This window comes from Solanum stenotomum, chromosome 3 (genome assembly GCF_019186545.1).
Source record: "Solanum stenotomum isolate F172 chromosome 3, ASM1918654v1, whole genome shotgun sequence".
Lineage (NCBI taxonomy): Eukaryota > Viridiplantae > Streptophyta > Magnoliopsida > Solanales > Solanaceae > Solanum > Solanum stenotomum.
Window position 1 is genome coordinate 61043851 of NC_064284.1, and position 19278 is coordinate 61063128.

Consider the following 19278-nt stretch of genomic DNA (forward strand, 5'->3'; position numbering starts at 1 on the left):
GTACAAGGTCTTCCTCCCCGGCTACTCAACAAATTGAAAGCTGAGGGACTGAGGACAATTCTAGAGGATAAGTTGCTATCTACAGAGGGCGTAGAGGGCAAGCACTCTATGTTATTGGACACACTTAGGTGGCATAGATTCGATATCTTCACTAAGCCCCGAGGCCCATATATCCCCACCTGGGGCCGTGAGTTCTATTTTACTTATGGTGATCTAGTTCCTCAGGGGAAGAAGAAAGCCAGTGCCTTCATACCAGTGAAGTCTGTCATGGTCTGAGGAAAAGTAGTTGGGTGTAGCAGTTATCACATAAACATTGTCTTTGAAAGAACCACATGGTTCGAGCATGAATATGAGGGCCTGGCGACAGCTGAGTCCTTGGATGACCTAAAGGGATGGCTTGCCCCCTCATTTCTGACACCACCCCAAGGTCGATTGAGGTAAGAGTCCATATAGAGAAGAAGGACTTGAATGTAGTTGCACGTTACTAGTTCGGATTCATCAGCAGCTCCATCATGCCTTAACAAAATGAGTCCATCCTCAGTCATGCAAAAGCAACCTTACTATGGTCAATCATAACAAATAATCTGCTCAACTTGGGATTGATTATGAAGTAGGAGATGGCCATGAGGCCAAACATCATAAGACATCCCTTTCCTTCTCGATTTTGATTACAGAGTTGTACCGGCATGTTGGAGTCCCTCGATATGAGAAGAGGGATATTGAGGTCACTCCTACATCCTCCACAGACATCCAACATATAGAAGCCGAGTACACTCGAGAGGAAGCATATATGAGGAGAGCAACACATCCCTAGAGATTAATGTAGAGATGATTCCTGCAGAGGCATCTTTGCCTACTATGGCCTTTGGGCTTTTAGATACATGTTCTCCCACTTCTTCCACCTAGGCTCTTGGTACTTCTGCCACTTCTCAGCCCACCAGGATTACTCAGGCTATGATCCTGAAGATGGGGCACTTAGCCCATTTGGCAGATATGAGGGTTACTCAATTGGAGGCTGCATTACCATGGATGATCGAGAGTCCAATACTAGCTGCACTGATAGCCCTACGAGCATCTATTAACACTCTCACAACAAGAGTTGAGAATTCTGACAGTAGACAGGGGGCCACTTCAGAGGTGACGACTCTTAAAGCCGAGGTTACTAGTTTGAAGAAGGATGTGGACTACTTGAAGTCCACAGATTTTACTTCAATTTTGTAGGAAACTAATGATGTGGATGCCCCGGTCAGTTTTGAGATTCCTCCAGTCACCACTGGAGATGCGCCGATGGATGATGTAGCAGCTAATGAATTGAAGGCAAAGACCGACGAAAAGAAGATAGAGGTGCGAGAGAAGAACATCTATATAGACTTTCCAGTCTGGAGGAGACAATTGTACAGTCAGTGATTCAGACATCGCTGACAGAGACGTGTATGGCAGGCCCTAGTTGAGCTGGCAGTGTTAATGCTACACCGGGCACTGTTGCACTGACAGATGGAGTGACTTCGTAGATAGGACTTTTCCTTACCTCCCTCTCTGTCGCTCGTATTGATTTTAGTATTTTATTGCATTTAAGGACATATTGCTTTTTGTTTGTGGTGGGGTGAGGTATTTCTATACCCACCTATTGTGATTATATTTTTTGTATATATTTTGGATCTTTGTGCTGTAAATTGTGTTTTCACACTGCTTTATGGATGTTTGAGCTTGTAGCTCCATATTTTAAATGCAAATAGTTTTGACCTTTTCTAAAAAATTTGCCACCTCTTGTTGTGTTTGAATGTGGGTGTTCTTGTGCGAATTTAAGTGTCGGTCATGATCAATACCGATGACTCGAATAGTGCTCTCAATTGAACAAAAATGAATGTGAGGCTATGATGAGGCAAAATGAAGTTGCATAGATAATGTGTGAACTCTTTCCATCTCGTTGTGAGTAGCCGACAATCGAATGAGTCTCTTGAGATGAACATTGCACACTAGCAAAAGTGTGGAGTCTTGTTTGATAATGGTGCCGATTCCTTGTGTGATGAGCTTACTGTGAACCATATGTGATGACACCTAGAATTTGCCCCGTTGGTCTGGTTGACTAAGTGATGCGAGCTCTTGAAATGATCTTAGGAAACAATGTGAAACAATTTGACAATATACCTCTTTTGTGGCCAACCTTATGAGTGTGTGAACCTTGTTTGAACTTCCTTTTAGAGCCTTATCCTTTTTGTTGGAAGAAACTTGAGCAAAAGAGACCTCTCTTTATCCATTCAACCATAATCCTCATGAAGTGTGGTTTGTTTGAATAGCCAACTTAGGCCAAAAACCTAAGTTGGGGGTGTGGTGAAAGGAGAAGGTAAATCAAGAAGTGCAAAGAAGTCCCCCATGATCCATGATTTTGAGCAAGATGGAACCCCTCCATTAAAAAAAAGAAAAATAAAAGACCAATGAAAAAGAAAAAAATGAAAAAGTTTTGAAATAAAGTTGTGAAAGTGCAAAAGAAATGTGGTGTCCGGTATTCTATTAGAACTGAATATGGGGTGACTTTTGAGCATGGGTGAAAATGTTGAAGAAAAGGAAATAAAGTGTTGTTCCAACCACGTTTCATGAAGATAGCAGCCAATAAGCCTATTTGACCATACCTTTACACTCCGCCCCATTACAAGCCTTCAAAAGACCTTTTTGATCTTGAGTGAGCTGAAACGAATGTTGGTTGGAAAATAAGGGCAAACCTATGGGTGAAGTCATATATGTGTTCATCTTTGTGAGTGTGAGAGTTGTTTGTGATTCCGCAACTATAAATTGTTTGAAAAAAGTGTGTGAATATGGAATCATTATTTGTGTGAGGGAATTTGAGTACCTTTGTTGAGCTTAAACTTGCATTTGAAGCAAGTATTGTGAACTTGAGAATCTTTGATAATGGTGAGTCACAACATGAACCTTTGAGTGCACAATTGATCTTTGTATGAGTATGTTGAGTCTTGTTGTGTGCATTCATGGTTGAGTCTTGTGTATCACTGTTTGAGACATCCTTTCTTGAGTTGCTGAACTTGAGTTTTACTTGAGGACAACCAAAAGTTTAAGTTAGGGGTGCTGATGAGTCTGAGATTTGGACTCACTTAGGGTTTTATTTACAATTATTCAGTGTCCTCAAATGCTTATTTTGTGCCAATAACTGATGAAAAACCCTTGATTTTCAGGTATATGTATAGAGGAACAAAGCAAGGACACTAATTTGCAAAAAGGAACAAAGCTAGCTGAATGAATGAAGAAAAGAATTTTCGGTGATCACCAAGTCTACTTGGCGAGTCACCGAATGGCTATTTGATCGCCTAAAGTTCCAGTGTGTCAAGCCCTGAAGGAAAGAATCAAGTTGGTGAGAGAAAGGAGAAGTCGGTAGATCGCGGAGTGGTTCCGCGATGCATTATTGGATCGCTCAAAGTTACAGACCTTGAGGATGCTGAAGTCCAAAGAAGAAGGGCGATGGAATTGACGAAAGGGTGGATCGGCGAGCCCGACATACTTCGCTGAGTGACTCTTCGCAACATATTTTTGGCGACTATAAATACATTTTTGAACATTTAGTTAAGTATCAAATTTTATCATATTTCCATTACATCTAATTTTCATTTTTCGAATTGTAATTATTCTGAATAGAGAGACGAGTTTTCCTTAACATTGAAGAATTGAAGTTTCTCACTTTTGAGAAATTTGAATTGGGTCTTTGAGATTTTTCTACTTGGACCATTGTAAACACGAATTAATCTTACCTAGTTGATGGAAACTCAATTTGGTAACGATTTTTATCTTTTTTTAATGTCTAACTAAAACACCAATTCTTGGGGTGTGATTATGTGATTATGGGCTTATTAAGTTTATGGGTATTGCTAATTGTTAGTTCAAATATTGTTTAGAACTGAGTTCAATCAATAATTGTGGTTTAATTTAAGAATTGTAGTTGCGAATGCAGTTCTACCCTTGTGTTTTTGGCTTGCTCGAGAGAGATATTTTATAACCATGATTATTGATTGATGTTCTGTGGGTATTGGGTTGACATGGGTTCAACTCGAGAGAGTGAATCCTAAACCCAATTCCACACATTCAGCTCGAGAGAGTGAATGGACTAAGTGTGGGTTGTGCTTATTTTGCATGCTTGTCGATGTTCGAGGGAATCGACTTGATTCGGGGTAAATTGTTCGAGAGAAAATTTACCTCCTCTATAGTCTAGCTTACTCACTAATATCTAGCTATTTTCTAACAGTTGCAATTCCTCATTTGTGTGTATTAGACTGTAATCAAATCACATCCCAAGAAATCGTCTCAATTTTGTAGTTTCGTATTGTTTACTGTTGTTGTAGTTGATAATTTCAAACCAAAACCTCTCGTTTGACATTTGTGTCACCTCCTGACTTGAAATATGTTTTTATTCGATAATGTCTATTCTTATAATTGATTTTACTAAATTCACATTTTCCTATTGAATCTTAAACACGTACCACTCCCTGTGGGATTCATACTACAAGAAAAAGCCTTATTTAAGACCAACATTTAGGGACGAGTGAATTATCACGTCTCTAAAAGTATATCTATTGAGACGAGATTATATTTCGGTCCTTATTTGTACATTTTATAGAGAAGGTATTAAATCTAGTCCTTAAAAAATTAATTCACTGGTCCCAAATTATATTGAGGGCCTAGAGCGGGAGAAAAGTTCCGCCATTTTTTATATTAAAATATTAAAAAAAATGAAATTTTCATTTTCAACAAAATTTTAAGCGCTAAAGTATACTGAAGCTAGCTAGGTAAACGAAAAGTCCATCGATCTGTTTTTTCTCAAAATACAGCGTCCCCTCGCCTAATGCCCTAGTTTGAGCTCTAATATCGCCATTGCAACTTATCAAGGTGATCACTTTGCCCTCTTCACGTTTTTTGCTTAATCTTGACGTTTCTTGACGTTTTTCTGCCCTAATCGCGTCTTTTTGCTTGTATTGTTGCTGCTCTGCTAAAAACAGGATTCCACCCAGCTTTGCTCAAAACAGAATTCTAGGTTGGTTCCTCTTCCGATCGAGTTGTTCTATATATATTATTGATGTCATTTTTTCATTGTTGTATTGAAGCTACTCTTTTTGTTCTTCCTGCTTAATCTTATATTGACGTTCCTCTATCCTAATCGTGTCTTTTTGCTTGTATCGTTGTTGCTCTGCTCAAAACAGAATTCCACCTTAGCTTTGCTCGAAACTGAGTTTCAGGTTTGTTCCTCTTCCGATCGAGTCACATCATATAATTCATATATCCACCTGCTCTGGAATAACGCCAGAGAAAAATAAGTATTTGGAATGACTGGTTTACTAATCACCTCTATAGCTGCACTTGCTTTAGTCTCAATCTGAACTATTAAAATTTCATCTGTACTCCCAACCAGCAAAACTAAATGGAGCATGATAATCACCAGGTTTGCTGATTATAGTCGTCAATCATTTGTTCAGTTAATCAATTATGTGGGATTCAACTGTATATGCATGTGAAAACGCAACATATATACTAAGACACATATAACCTGGTTTGATTCAACTGCATTGCATTTTGCTGTGCATTCCATCTCTTGGATATCTCCAAAAAACTGGCCAATCTAATTTCATTCAGGCTGTATATAGGCCATATTGAGAGTATTGTTCTATCAAGCAATCTAAATAATAACTATGGGTAACCCTTCATAAAAAAAGGGAGTAATAGCCTAGAAATTAAGGATGCAGATAATTTGGTAGCTAATCAACAATAACAACAGTCCTACCTTGCTTGCAATCAGTTTTCTTGAGATACAGAACCATTCTCACCAAGACAATTCTCTTACTAATGTCATTTTTTCATTGTTGTATTCAAGCTGCTCTTTTTGTTCTTCCTGCTTAATCTTGACATTCATCTCCCGATCGCGTCTTTTTGCTTGTGTCGTTGTTGCTCTGCTCAAAACAGAATTCCACCCAGTTTTGCTCGAAACAGAATTCCAGGTTTGTTCCTCTTCCAATCCAGTTGTTGTGTTTCTTCTATATGTTTTATTGATGTCGTTTTTCATTGTTGTATTCAAGTTACTCTATTTGTTATTCCTCTTTTTTAACTCTTGTAATTGAAAAATAGCGCCACTATAATGGACAATCAAGTTCCATAGATAAAACTCCACAATGGTGACTCCTATTTCACCTGTCGTATATGCATATAACATATCATGAATAGCCCTATCAGGATTCAATTCATAGACAGAAATCTATGCCAAATGCAATAATTAAGGTATCCTCATATATGTACTTGTCTAGCTTAATATACATCTAAAATAGGGTGCTAAATATATTTTGCTGCAGAATAATGAAGTGTGCTACTGATACAAATTGATATAAGCGTGAAGCTTACGCTCCACCATAGCCTGTTCAAGCTTTAAATATCACTGAAACAGAACTAATTGAGTATATGTTTTTAACCTCGTTTCATAGGTCGTTGAACGTAAGATTTATTGGGATCTTCTGTTTTCAACTTTGGAGGCCAAATTTCTCCTTTCTTAACCTGCAATATAAGGTAATAACAGTCTTACCCTCTTTGTTCCTTTCATGAAATCTCTCCAACTGGACATCTGATGATAAATAGAAGAAATGTTTCAAAACTCAATGCAGTAACTCTAGATTTTTTAACATGTCGGATGTCTTAACGGTACAACTTTATATCATCAAGAAGATGAGGTTCAATAGGTTATCTTGTTTGTCACTCGGGATTGTGGTAGGATGGATATAATTCCTCAACCCTTAACAAGAAGCTTAACTTTGAGTCCTGAAAATGGAANCATGTCGGATGTCTTAACTGTACAACTTCATATCATCAGGAAGATGAGGTTCAATACGGTTATCTTGTTTGTCACTCGGGATTGTGGTAGGATGGATATAATTCCTCAACCCTTAACAAGAAGCTTAACTTTGAGTCCTGAAAATGGAAAAAAATTTGGTATAGAGCACATCTTCGTTTAATGAGTCTTACACAACAGTTGTCTGAATTAGTCGGTGCCCTAAAACGGATACTGAACACGGAGTGGGAAACCAAAAAAAAAGATTATTATGTTCTAAAGAACCCAATCACCTGTGTTACTAGTTGTATCATTTGCTACAGGAAAAAAAAAAAGACACTATAGATTCAAAGAATAGTCTTCATAGTAAAAGTACAGTTACATATAATAGATGACATAAACCACTCAAGTTCATAGGCGATTGTCAACAGATTCATGTTCCAGAAATAAAGAGAGTCATTTTCTCGGCTGCTGTAGCATCATGTCTTAGGTTCTTAGCTAAGAGATGAGCTACCCATGACCCTACATAGAGCCAAAACCACTGTACGCAGTTGCATGACTAATAAATCGAGTATGATAGGATTTTATATTAATCCTATCATACTATGCGCAACTGCATGACTGAAATATATATATGAATTTAAATTTAACTCTCAAACTTAAATAAACATTCACCTGTATTATGAGTTTTGACTTATAACCAATGTAGCATATAGTTGGAATTACAAGTTTTCTTGATTCTTTCTTTATGTATTAGTTTGAGGATGCGATTAAGTAATTCTTAACTTTAAGATAAGTTAGTTATGAGCCAAGACTTTTTAATCACAAGCGACTACCAATAAGAATTTTTTTAATCACAAGAGACTATTTCGTGTAAGTACAAAGCTACAGAAGATTACATGTTTTAAGATAAATAATCTTTTATGTTTGTTAGTGCAATTTGATTATTTTTTTGTTAAAAAATGTATTTATTCATTTTTGGAATCCAAAATTCACATGTGAGTTGAGTGAGCTGTACAATAAGCCTCTCTGTCAAATAATTAGATACTCCATTTGATCTTATCTTAAGATGAGTTAAATGGAACAACATGAATAATACTTTTAGACAAACAGTATACGTTTTAACCAGTGGTGTATCAATCATAACACACATTTCTGTTTTGTGCATCTAATTATAACAAGTTGTATGGATCTTAGTATTTTTTTTTTATCCTTTATCTTTTTTAATCTAACCTTTATGTACTTTTCAAGGTTATGGCTCCGAGTAAGAAATGGATGGAACTAGTTGACCATCGACTCGATGAAACCTATTTAGTAGGCGTGCAAAAGTTTTTGGATTATGCTTTTCAGAAAACAGGAGAAGAATATGAAATACGATGTCCATGTGTCAAATGTTACAATACAACTTTAGGAATTCGTAAAACAGTTGAGACACATTTGCAAGTATATGGAATAATTAAGAATTATACTTTTTGGTATCACCATGGAGAACGTTTCGGTAAGCCATTGTCAGAATCTGAATATGAATTTGAATTTGAATCTGAAGATGGTGATGAAGTAGAAGAATGTGAGAGTGAGGATGAAGTAGAAGAACTATTGAGAGATTTATATCCTAATCTTGATGGAGGAACTACACACACTGATGGTGACGATTTACTTGAGGAGGAACCAAATGTTGAAGCAAAAAGATTTTATAGCCTATTGAAGGATTTTGAGCAACCACTATATCAAAATTCCAAAGCTTCAAAGCTTTCCTCTTTGATTAAATTGCTTCACATCAAAAGTATGGGTCGTTGGAGTAATGCGTCATTTACAATGTTATTGAAAATGTTGAAAGAGGAGTTGTTGCCGGATGGCACCAATTTGCCAAACTCATATTATGAGGCAAAGAAGATAATTAAAGAACTCGGCCTTTCTTACAACAAGATTGATGCTTGTACTAATGATTGCATGTTATACTGGAAGGAGGATAGCCAACTCGATTCTTGCAAAGTTTGTGGGGCGTCTAGATAGAAGATAGCTACACATAGCAGGGAAACAAGGAATAAAAAAGGGAAAAAGATAACATCAAAGAGCTTACGCTATTTTCCTTTAAAGCCTAGACTTCAGAGGTTGTTTATGTCTACAAAGACATCTACTCTTATGACATGGCATAAGGTTAAAAGAGTTGATGATGGAATAATGAGGCACCCAGCTGATTCAATGGCATGGAAGTCATTTGATGAACTTTATCCTTCATTTGCGGCCGAGCCTCGAAATGTTCGACTTGGACTTGCTAGTGATGGATTTCAGCCATTCCGAAATTCAAAAACCTCACATAGCATTTGGCCTGTGGTCCTTATTCCTTATAATTTACCACCTTGGTTGTGCATGAAACAAGAAAATTTTATTTTGTCAATGCTTATTCCTGGTCCAAATGGCCCAGGAGATGCAATTGATACATATCTTCAGCCTTTAATAGAGGAATTGAAAGAATTGTGGGAAGTTGGTATTGAGACCTATGATGCGGCAGCTAGAAAGAATTTTAAGTTGTATGCTTCTTTGTTGTGGACTATCAATGACTTTCCAGCATATGGAAATTTATCTGGATGGAGTACAAAAGGAAAATTGGCATGTCCATGTTGCAATAAAAATACTTCATCAACTCGATTAACTAATGGTAAGAAACNAGGATAGCCAACTCGATTCTTGCAAAGTTTGTGGGGCGTCTAGATGGAAGATAGCTACACATAGCGGGGAAACAAGGAATAAAAAAGGAAAAAAGATAGCATCAAAGAGCTTACGCTATTTTCCTTTAAAGCCTAGACTTCAGAGGTTGTTTATGTCTACAAAGACATCTACTCTTATGACATGGCATAAGGATAAAAGAGTTTATGATGGAATAATGAGGCACCCAGCTGATTCAATGGCATGGAAGTCATTTGATGAACTTTATCCTTCATTTGCGGCCGAGCCTCGAAATGTTCGACTTGGACTTGCTAGTGATGGATTTCAGCCATTCCAAAATTCAAAAACCTCACATAGCATTTTGCCTGTGGTCCTTATTCCTTATAATTTACCACTTTGGTTGTGCATGAAACAAGAAAATTTTATTTTGTCAATGCTTATTCCTGGTCCAAATGGCCCAGGAGATGCAATTGATACATATCTTCAGCCTTTAATAGAGGAATTGAAAGAATTGTGGGAAGTTGGTATTGAGACCTATGATGCGGCAGCTAGAAAGAATTTTAAGTTGTATGCTTCTTTGTTGTGGACTATCAATGACTTTCCAGCATATGGAAATTTATCTGGATGGAGTACAAAAGGAAAATTGGCATGTCCATGTTGCAATAAAAATACTTCATCAACTCGATTAACTAATGGTAAGAAACAGTGTTATATGGGTCATCGACGTTATCTTCCTCATAATCACAAATGGAGGAATGACAAGAAGTCATTTGATGGTACAGAGGAGAGAAGACCCTCACCACACATGCGTTCTGGTATTGAGATACTTAATCAAGTGCAGGATCTTGAAGGGCAACAATTATCAAAGGATCCAAAGAAAAGGAAGAAGATATCACATGAAAATCGAAATGATAATTGGAACAAAAAAAGTATCTTTTTTGAACTTCCATATTGGAAGAGTCTGTTGTTGCGACATAATTTGGATGTTATGCATATTGAAAAAACTATATGTGATAATATTATGGGGACAATCATGAATGTCAAAGGAAAGACCAAGGACACAATTAAAACTCGGTTAGATTTGCAAGAAATGAACATTAGGCCAGAATTGCACCCTATCCAAAAGGGGGAGAAAATTGAAGTTCCAACTGCATGTTACACATTGTCTCCAGAAGAGAAGCACAAGTTATGCCTTTTCCTAAAAAATCTAAAGGTTCCTGATGGATTTTCATCTAATATTTCTCAATGTGTGAACCTGAAAGATCACAAGATATCTGGGTTGAAAAGTCATGATTGTCATGTTCTTCTTCAACATTTACTCCCTCTTGCACTTCGTGGTATGTTGTCCAAAGAAGTATGTGAACCTCTTATTGAGTTATCTTTATTTTTTAGTGTTCTTGGATCAAAGGAGTTGAGAATTGATAACTTGGAGCATATTGAAGCTCAAATTCCCATTACACTTTGCAAGTTAGAAAAGGTCTTCCCTCCTTCATTTTTTGATGTCATGGTTCACTTACCTATTCATTTAGCTACTGAAGCTAAGATTGCTGGACCGATTCATTATCGATGGATGTATCCTGTGGAACGATGGCTATATTTTCTAAAATCTTTCATTGGTAATAGGGCGTGTCCTGAAGGTTGTATTGCAGAGGGTTACATTGCAAATGAATGTATGACCTTATGCTCAAGGTATCTGCATAGAATTGACACAAAATTTAATCGGCCTGAACGAAATTATGATGGAGGTTTAAAGCAATCTAATGGAGGTTTATCACTATTTTGTCAACCTGGAAGAACTTTAGGAGCTAAAACTCCATTTGAGCTTGAAGCAGATGAATTAGAACAAGCACACATATACATACTGAAGAATTGTGATGAAGTCTTACCATATCTCGAGTATGGAGAGTTCTTTCAAGTCTTCACATTATTATTTCCATATTATTATTTCATTTTATATGAAATTTATGGTTCACTTCAATTTTGTAGAGAGTTTGCACAAACTCATGAGAATGCTCACCACTTGTCTGATGTAGAATGGAATCGACAATTTATTGAATGGTTTAAAGATAGGGTGAGTAATACATAAACATAAAATTTGATATTTTAATATTGTAATACTCATTCTAAAGTAATCATCCTAATCTTGATGATAGGTTGCACAATTGCATAAAGGAGATGCTAGTATTATCAGGGAAGATCTTCTCTCACTTTCACGCGGTCCTACCCGATATTCGACGCATTCTAATGGTTACATTGTAAATGGATATAGATTTCATGTAGAAGATTATGATAAAAAGTTAAGGACTCAAAATTGTGGTGTCGTTGTATTGGGTGAGAATGATAAAGATAGTGAGAACCTTGATTACTATGGAGTTTTAACAGATGTGATTGAGTTGCAATTTGTCATGGATAGAACAGTGATGTTATTTCGTTGTAATTGGTTTGATGTGTATGATGAAATAAAAGGAGTTACGAAAGATGAGTATGATTTCGTGAGTGTTAATCCGGATAGGTTCTTGAAAACAAATGAGCCATTTGTTTTAGCGGACCAAGCATCTCAAGTGTTTTATGCTAATGATAATTCCAATAAAGGTTGGCAAGTAGTGAGAAAGACTCAACCTCGTAATTCCTATGAGATTGTGGAACAAATGCATGATGATATTGTAGAGTTAGGAAGTCCTTCACAAAAGAAACATAAAAGAACTAATGAGGTGAAGTATATTTTTATGAATTAATATATTCACTGTTACACTTACGATGACATGATTTCTTTTATTCTTACATTGTCGTAAATATTTTCTTATTAATTTTTTATTTTTGGCTCTTTTTGCAAGTTCAAGATGAAACCATTGAAGACTGAAAATGAGGTTGACTCATCTATGAAGAGTACTATCAGATATACATTTGTCGCACCTGGTGCTATTGGAAAGGGCCGAGGACGAGGGCTTAAATCTTTGGCTGAGAGAAGAAATTTTCCAACTAAGTGTTTTGTTTCTCAATCTAGTGATCTGGTTAATCAATACATACAAGAAATTGAAACAAGTAAGAGTTTTGTTTCTCAATTCAGTGATCTGGTTATTTTTTCAATATAATGCTCAGTTTTTTTTTTTTGTCTTAAAATCTACTCTTCTCTTTGAGCCGCTGTTATTTTTTACAGCTTCTCGCTCGCAAAAAGAATATTCTAACGTATTGATAATATGATTTATTTTCTCCATGTTATGTAGGGAAGGGCCGAGGACAAGGACTTACAAACTCTACTTTGTTTACTAGTCAAGAAATGGCAACGATACCTAAGAACTCCATCGATCTTGAGAAAGAGAACAAGCAAACTAACCCTTCAGCCCATGCATCGACTAATATAGGTAAGCAATACACCCAAGAGGTCTAGACAAGTAACAATCTAATAATGCTCAAGCGAGTCGATAGTGAAAACCCAGCCCTTGTTATTTCTTACAGTTTCTCGCTCGCAAAAAGAATATTCTAAAGCATTGATAATATGATCTGTTTTCTCCATGTTGTGTAGGGAAGGGCAGAGGACAAGGACTTACAAACTCTACTTTGTTTACTAGTCAAGGAATGGCAACGAAACCTAAGAACTCCATCAATCTTGAGAAAGAGAACAAGGAAACTAACCCTTCAGCTCATGCATCGACTAATCTAGGTAAGCAATACACACAAGAAGTCTAGACAAGAATTTTGAAAATCTGCTGTGTTTTCAAACAAAAGTTCTAAGTTTGTCTGCAACCATTTTTTCTCTTCTTTGTATTACATTTTCAATTTCTCTATTACACTATGTTTTTTTTCTGTTTAACAATCTGATCTTCTCTGCAAGTACTTGTCAATTTTTTTCTGCTTCTTCCTCTCTGAAGCACTATGCTAAAGTATTGGTAACATGATTTGATTTCTCGAGGTTCTATAGGGAAGGGGCGAGGACAAGGACTTAAAAGCTCTACTTTTTCTACTAGTCAAGGAATGGGAATGAAACATAACAACTAGATGACTTCTGATTCTGAGGTGGGATGTATTAACAAGAGTGCTCTTTATGCTAATCAACACATCAAAACTCCTTCTAAAAGCACAAGAGCGAATTCGACCATGTCGTCTAGTCAAGAAATGCAAAGAATGGATAAAATGATTCTTGAGAATAAGGATATGCAAACTAATTCATTTCCTCCATCTATTGATCAGGTTATAGAACACTCTCAAATAACTGAAAAAGGTATGGTATTTACAATCCATATCTTATTAATTTCTAAAGCTGAATTCAATTGCTATAGTTTTACTAAATTATGCATTGTAGGTTCATCTAATCCTACAAAGGTAAGAAGAGTTCGAGGGAGCAACATGTGCAAAGAAGTTGCTTCACTTGAAAACGGAGAAAAGCTGAAAGTAACATTTCACAATAATTGAACTGTTGGAACAAATAGCAAATTGTTTTCGAGGCATTTGGGAAAAATTGTTCATGACCGTAATATATGTCCATTGGGTGTAGCCTCGTGGAGTGATATTAAGCAAGAAAAGTTAAGTCACATGTGGGCAGCTGTTGAGGTAACAAATTTCAACTCCATTCAAATATTTCATTCACATAAGCTTCACATCATTTTCATGTGTTACTGAAATCTTATTTACTCGAGATATCGAATAGAAAAGTGCCATGGGTACCTCTGTCTCATAACATTTTGAAGGTGACAGAGTCTGCCTATAATATTGGTCCAACGAATGTGTTCTTGTTCTATTGCAACTAGGATCTGTTGTAATGTTTCTCTCTTTGTTGACGTTGATTTGTATATCATGATACATAACTACAGATGGTCCAGTTTTATTAAAAGTGAGCGTTTCAATCCCAAAAGCGAGAAGCGAGACTTCAGTAAGAGCGAGAAAAAGCTCTATTTTGCAATTTCCCCTGTTTTGTGTTTTTTGCAATATATTCTTCTCTGTTTTGTTCTGTCAGTTTTACCATTTCTTTCTCTGCTTTGTATTGCTTTCTCTATCATGCTCTGCTTTGTCCTTTCTTGATTCTTTTGAACCCTTTGTAGCACAAATTTGAGGCTGTTGACATGAATGATCATCGTGATCATATCATGGGATGGATGAATGAGCTATGGAACAAATGGAGAGGATACTTACATGCAAAATATGTTAAGGATAACCCAATTCAACAGTCTCTTAAGAATATCCCAAGGGGAGTAGACAAAAAAGAATGGGAATGGTTAGTAAAGGAACATTTTACTTCTGAAAGTTTTCAGGTATGTATACTGCTTAAGTTTATTACTAGGAAACAACCTTGAAGCTTGTTCAGGCGTGAGATGCCTTATGTTTTAACAATTTTGTTATAACTAGTTTAATTAAGCTTATCATTTCACAAATACAGGCAAGAAGCATCAGGAATGCAACAAACCGATCTAAGCTGAGGATGCTTCATCATATTGGTAGCAAACCTATTCGAGAGATTATTTATCAATAGGTATTGTTAAAAAGATATTTTCCTTGATGGAGTATTTACGAGGTTTATGTTATTTGACGTGTTTGAATTTGATGTAAAGGGTGGGAAAGATGGCAATCCACCAGATCTGGCGACCATTTTCTTTGAGACTCGTAAGAAAGATAACAAGTTTGTTGAACCTGAAGCAATTGAAAAACATGTACGTTTGGTAAATTGAATAAGTAAATAGCCTAAAATTGTTATGTGTTTTGATAGAAAATGTCCTTTTATATATTTTGTAGGCTCAACTTGAAGAAATAGTTCAAGAAGATCCATCTCTAGCTAGTATAGAGATTGTTGAAAAATGTTGTGGACCACAAACTCGTAGTCATGTATTTGGATTTGGGGGTGGAGTAAAGGCGAAAGATTTGAAAGGTGGGACTTCTTCAAAGGCTGAAATATTGTCCGCGCTACGTTCAACTAGAGATGATAACAAATTCTTGAATGAAGAAAACAAATCCTTGATTGAGGAAAACAAATCCTTGAATGATCGTTTGTCTACCTTAGAAGATACGATGAAAGAAATAATGAAAATGAAAGAACTCTTTGCTGCTCAACATTCAGATGCCCCACCTACAATATCACCTTTTTCAACTGAATGACAACTATTTTCCTGCTGACCAAGTAAGTAACAATATACCTGACTTTATTTTATTATAAGAAGGCTTTTAATTCCTGAGAAGATAGTTCTGCAATGCCAAAGTCAGTAAGGTGTATGGTAACAGTCAAAAGCATGTCCCGACTTGTCCTTCTAATTCAAAGAATCAGTCTAAGTCCAAGAAAAGAAGATTGACATGGATTATAGTTGCCTCTTCTATTATCTCTGTGATAGGGACTGCCTCATCAATAGTTTTCGTGTTGATAAGACGCTGAGGTAAAACAATTGTCACCTGAGGTAGCACCTCAAAGAATTTCTTACTATGAACTTCAAAGAGCAACTCACGACTTTGATGTAAATAATTTTCTAGGTAGTTGAAGTTTCAGTTCTGTTTACAAAGGGCAGTAACAGGATGACTGTAGCTGTCAAAATTTTCAATGTGCAAATGGAAGGCACATTTCGAACCTTTGACAGAAAATATGAAATCTTTCGTAATCTTCATCACAGAAATCTCACCAAAATCATTATTAGCAGCTGCTGTAACTTGGATTTTAAAGCACTGATACTTGTGTACATGCCAAACAAGAGCTTAAACAATTAGTTGCTATGTTCTCGCGGCTTAACTATAATGCAGAAATTGAATGTCATGTTCCACGTTGCATCTGCTTCGGAATTTCTCCATCATGGTTACTCAGTTCCAGTTATTCAGTTTGATCTTAAGCTTAGCAATGTGTTATTACTTGACAACGAAATGATGGGACACCTTACTGACTTTGGCATTGCCAAACTTCTAAGAAAGGAAGCTTCCTTTTCATTTCTTTCATTTTTATTTTCTGACTGAAGTTATATTTTAGTTGTAGATCTTTAAAATAGATATTAGATTCTCGGTTAATGCATCTCAAAGTCTTTCTAATGGATTTTTTTCTTATTTTCTTGCAGCTTTTTTGTTGATGTTTCTGGAAAACACTCGATGAAGATTGGAACTTTTAATTTTTTGCCTACCTTATGTTCATTCTTCTGTGCAAGATACCTGCAAGTTTAGAAGAAGATGAATGAGCTCACTATTATTAGTTTTCTACAAATTTAATGCGAAACTTGATGTTAATTAGTCTAACTCAGAATGTTAGCTATGTTTTTTTGTTAAACAAATATTGAAACCAATATCAAGGATGTCAACTAGCTAGTTTATTGTAATGAATTGCTTTTATATCTTATTTTCGCTGTCTCTTCTCTATATATATCATCTTTTCGTAGCAAAATTTTTAGTAGCGATTCGATATTTGTTGAAATGTATTAGTGCTCAATCAAGGACAAGAATTATTGTTGGTCTCTAAAGGCCAATCTATGTCCAGGCAGCTTGTTGCTCGTCTCTAATGGTATTCTAGGACGGGGTTGTTGATAGTCGCCAAAGCTATTCTAGGACGAGGTTGGTGAGTCGCTAAAGGTATTTCTAGGACCAGATAGTTCTCGTCTTTAAAGCAATTCTAAGGACAGGTCTTTAATGGTCGCTAGAGATTACTAGGACCAGATCTATATCGTCTCTAAAGATTATTACGACTAGTTTTTGGTGGTCCTTATAGAGTTTTACCGACCTGAAAAACATTTTTCTCAATATATATTTGGTCTATTTGAGACCAGAAATAACGTCCCTAAAGGTATTTTGCGACCAGTTTGGATCCCCGTCCCAAAAACCATTAGCGACTAGTTTCTTTATCCCGTCGTTGTTGAGCGATAGCGAAGGAAGCTTTTAAGACGGGTGGCGACCAGATTTTTCAGGTCTCAAATGTTCATTTGGGACCAGATTTTGACTTTCAGGGACCATATTTCCCTTCCTTAGAGACTGTTTTTCTTGTAGTGGGGGTATGAGTGTGAAGGAGTATGGCCTCAAGTTCACTCAATTGTCCAAGCATGCTCCTACTTTGGTGTCGAACTCTAAAGCTACAATGAACAAATTTGTTATGGGAGTATCCGATCTTGTGGTAAACGAATGTAGGTCGGCTATGCTAATCCCAAGCATGGACATTTCTCGTCTTATGGTTTATGCCGAACAAATTGAGGAGCAAAAGCTTAAGAAAGTTGGTAGAGAATTGAAGAGGTCAAGGGTCGATGATGGAAATTCTTCTAAGGTTAGGTTTGAAATCCAAGATAAACCAAAGTTCAAAAAGAGGTTTTCCAACCAAGGTCCTCCTAACACTCCAAGGGTCAACAAAGGTAAAGTGTCTACCTTCAAGCCTCAAGAAACAAAAGGTGGTGGTCCTTATGTTGAGAAGCCTATTTGTAGAAAGTGTGGCCGAAAACATGAAGGCAAGTGCCTAGTTGTCACAGGAAATTGCTATGGTTGTGGTAAGAGCGGCCACATGAGGAGGGACTGCCTTATGCTAAAGGCTCAAGGAAGGGAAAATACTCATGCACAAGTGAGTGGCCCAAATCCCGATGCTCCTAAGAAGAATCGCTTCTATGCTCTCCAATCCCGAGGTGACCAAGAGAGTTCTCCGGATATTGTGACTGGTATGTTACAAGTATTTACAATTAATGTTTATGCATTGTTGGATCCCGGTGCCACTTTGTCTTTTGTAACCCCTTTGGTGACTATGAAGTTTGATATGCTTCTCGATGTCTTAAATGAACCCTTTTCGGTTTCCACCCCGGTGGGTGATTCCATAATTGCTAAAAGAGTGTATAGGGGCTGTCCCATATCATTGCCCAATAGAGTCACTTTGGTTAATTTGGTGGAACTTGATATGTTGGACTTTGATGTTATATTGGGGATGGATTGGCTTCATGCTTGTTTTGCGTCCATAGATTGTATAACCCGAATTGTGAAGTTTCAATTTCCTAATGAACCCATTTTAGAATGGAAGGGAGGAAATTCCGTCCCTAGGGGAAGGATCATTTCATGTCTAAAAGCTTATAAGTTGATTTCTAAGGGTTGTCTTTATCACATTGTGAGGGTCAAGGATCTTGAGTCCGAGATTCCTCCTTTAGAATCGGTCCCCGTAGTGAAGGATTTTCCGAAAGTCTTTCCCGATAACTTACCCGGGATTCCTCCCTAACGGGAAAAAGATTTCGGCATAGATTTATTGCCAGATACACAACCTATTTCAATCCCTCCTTACCGGATGGCCCCAGCGGAGTTGAAGGAATTAAAAACTCAACTCAAGGATTTGAGGGATAAGGGTTTCATCCAACCTAGTATATCTCCTTAGGGTGCACCAGTGTTATTTGTGAAGAAGAATGATGGGTCTTTTCGTATGTGTATTGATTACCGACAATTAAATAAGGTGACCATTAAGAACAAGTATCCACTCCCTAGGATTGATGACTTATTTGATCAACTTCAAGGAGCGAGTTACTTTTCAAAAATTGATTTGAGGTCGGGTTATCACCAACTTAGGGTGAGAGGTGTTGATGTTCCGAAAACAGCCTTATGAACAAGATATGATCATTTTGAGTTCTTAGTGATGTCCTTTGGTCTTACAAATGCCCCGGCGGCTTTCATGGACCTTATGAACTGTGTGTTTAGAAATTTTCTAGATTCATTTATTATTGTCTTTATCGATGACATCTTGATATACTCAAAAAGACAGGATGATCACATGAATCATTTGAGGATAGTACTGTAAGTCCTCAAAGATCACCAACTCTATGCTAAGTTTAGTAAGTGCGAGTTTTGGCTAAGATCGGTTGCTTTCCTTGGTCACATTATTTCTAGTGAGAGTA

The 19278-nt window shown here is 36.8% G+C and overlaps 1 protein-coding gene and 1 pseudogene across 1 annotated transcript in view; both read left to right on the plus strand.

The window, feature by feature from the left end:
* Window positions 1-19278, plus strand: part of LOC125860450 (GPI-anchored protein LLG1-like) — a 140806-nt gene that overhangs the window by 49973 nt on the left and 71555 nt on the right. The window lies entirely within an intron of this gene.
* Window positions 13475-15562, plus strand: LOC125859129 (uncharacterized; annotated as a pseudogene).